We start from the raw sequence: 2,990 nt of genomic DNA, 5'->3' as shown, positions 1-2,990 counted from the left end.
GAACGTCAAGGGGGCGATGGTTAGATTCTCTCTTGTTGGAGACGGTCACCCCCAGGATGTTGATAGTTGGGGGGGGGATTCAGTGATGGTAACGTCATTGAACGTCAAGGGGGCGATGGTTAGACTCTCTCTTGTTGGAGACGGTCACCCCCAGGATGTTGATAGTGGGGGGAGGGGATTCAGTGATGGTGACACCATTGAACGTCAAGGGGGCGATGGTTAGATTCTCTCTTGTTCGAGATGGTAACCCCCAGGATGTTGATAGTGGGAGGGGGATTCGGTGATGGTAACACCATTGAACATCAAGGGGACGATGGTTAGATTCTCTCTTGTTGGGGACGGTAACCCCCAGGATGTTGATAGTGGGGGGAGGGGGATTCAGTGACGGTAACGCCATTGAACGTCAAGGGGACGATGGTTAGATTCTCTCTTGTTGGGGACGGTAACCCCCAGGATGTTGATAGTGGGGGGAGGGGGGATTCAGTGATGGTAACGCCATTGAACATCAAGGGGGCGATGGTTAGATTCTCTCCTGTTGGAGATGGTGACCCCCAGAATGTTGCTATTGGGAAGTAATCAGTGATGGTAACACCATTGAACGTTGGGAGTGGGGGGGGGATGTTGGTGGTGTTGTTCAGTGGATAATGGTTGGATTCTCTCTCATTGGAGATGGTAACCTCCAGGATGTTGATAGTTGGGGGGAAAATCAGTGATGGTAATACCATTGAATGTGAATGGGGCAATCGTTAGATTCTCTCTCGTTGGAGTTGCTAACCCCCAGGATGTTGATAGTGGGAGGGGATTCAGTGACGGTAACGCCATTGAACGTCAAGTGGGCGATGGTTAGATTCTCTCTTGTTGGAGACGGTAACCCCCAGGATGTTGATAGTGGGGAGAGGGGATTCAGTGAGGTAACACCATTGAACGTCAAGGGGGCGATGGTTAGACTCTCTCTTGTTGGAGACGGTCACCCCCAGGATGTTGATAGTGGTGGGAGGGGATTCAGTGATGGTGACACCATTGAACGTCAAGGGGGCGATGGTTAGATTCTCTCTTGTTGGAAATGGTAACCCCCAGGATGTTGATAGTGGGAGGGGGATTCGGTGATGGTAACACCATTGAACATCAAGGGGGCGATGGTTAGATTCTCTCTTGTTGGAGACGGTAACCCCCAGGATGTTGATAGTGAGGGGGGATTCAGTGATGGTAACGCCATTGAAAGTGAAGGGGGCGATGGTTAGATTCTCTCTTGTTGGAGACGGTAACCCCCAGGATGTTGATAGTGGGGGAGGGGGATTCAGTGATGGTAACGCCATTGAACGTCAAGGGGCGATGGTTAGATTCTCTCTTGTTGGAGACGGTAACCCCCAAGTTGTTGATAGTGGGGGGAAGGGATTCAGTGATGGTAACGCCATTGAACATCAAGGGGGCGATGGTTAGATTCTCTCTTGTTGGAGATGGTGACCCCCAGGATGTTGCTATTGGGAGGTAATCAGTGATGGTAACACCATTGAACATTGGGGATGGGGGGGGGGGGTGGTGGTTGGTGGTGTTGTTCAGTGGATAATGGTTGGATTCTCTCTCATTGGAGATGGTAACCTCCAGGATGTTGATAGTGGGGGAGGGGGATTCAGTGACGGTAACGCCATTGAACGTCAAGGGGGCGATGGTTAGATTCTCTCTTGTTGTGGACGGTAACCCCCAGGATGTTGATAGTGGGAGGGGGATTCAGTGACGGTAACGCCATTGAACGTAAAGGGGACGATGGTTAGATTCTCTCTTGTTGTGGACGGTAACCCCCAAGTTGTTGATAGTGGGGGGAGGGGATTCAGTGATGGTAACGCCATTGAACATTGGGGATGGGGGGGGGGGTGGTTGGTGGTGTTGTTCAGTGGATAATGGTTGGATTCTCTCTCATTGGAGATGGTAACCTCCAGGATGTTGATAGTTGGAGGGAAATCAGTGATGGTAATACCATTGAGTGTGAAGGGGGCAATCGTTAGATTCTCTCTCATTGGAGTTGCTAACCCCAGGATGTTGATAGTGGGGGAGGGGGATTCAGTGACGGTAACGCCATTGAACGTCAAGGGGACGATGGTTAGATTCTCTCTTGTTGGGGACGGTAACCCCCAGGATGTTGATAGTGGGGGAGGGGGATTCAGTGACGGTGACTCCATTGAACATCAAGGGGGCGATGGTTAGATTCTCTCTTGTTGGGGACGGTAACCCCCAGGATGTTGATAGTGGGGGGAGGGGATTCAGTGATGGTAACGCCATTGAACGTCAAGGGGGCGATGGTTAGATTCTCTCTTGTTGGAGACGGTCACCCCCAGGATGTTGATAGTGGGGGGAGGGGGATTCAGTGATGGTGATGCCATTGAACGTCAAGGGGGCGATGGTTAGATTCTCTGTTGGAGATGGTAACCCCCAGGATGTTGATAGTGGGGGGAGGGGGGATTCAGTGATGGTAACGCCATTGAACGTCAAGGGGGCGATGGTTAGATTCTCTCTTGCTGGAGCCTTTGAGGTGATATTGAAACGTAATCCGGTTCACCGTGAAACGAGCTGGTGGGGTCGCTGGCGGGAGACAGTGTGGAATGGGGGGAAAAGAGGCCATTCAGCCCGTTGTGTGTGTGCCAGACCCTCCCCAATTGGAGGCTAAAATGCCTCCATTGGAACCTCTCCCCACCTCAAGCAAACAAGATCTAATTTCATGAAATACCACCCCACACAAGCCCAACCTTTGACTCTGGTAGGGACAATGGTCATGCCAGGCTTCAGGGAGGACGGTAACCAAGGCCGCGCTCCCCCTTAGCAACCAGCAAGGGAGAGAGATGACGTGTTCCTTCCCCGCCCAGGTCCACTTCCGGTAAGGTCACCGGAGGCTAGGCGTGGGAAGGTCCCGCCAACTTCCGGTGAGGGCAGGGTGGGCCACGTGATTCCACGGGCAAGTGCTTCTGCGCAGCCGTGGGCCGCGACCAAAGGCGGCA

The sequence above is a fragment of the Chiloscyllium plagiosum genome, unplaced genomic scaffold (assembly GCF_037043375.1).
Source record: "Chiloscyllium plagiosum isolate Xiang-an unplaced genomic scaffold, Cpla_swu_hap1 HiC_scaffold_51, whole genome shotgun sequence".
NCBI classification, from domain to species: domain Eukaryota; kingdom Metazoa; phylum Chordata; class Chondrichthyes; order Orectolobiformes; family Hemiscylliidae; genus Chiloscyllium; species Chiloscyllium plagiosum.
The sequence above is the reverse complement of the archived record's forward strand: the minus strand, read 5'-3'. Positions refer to the sequence as shown.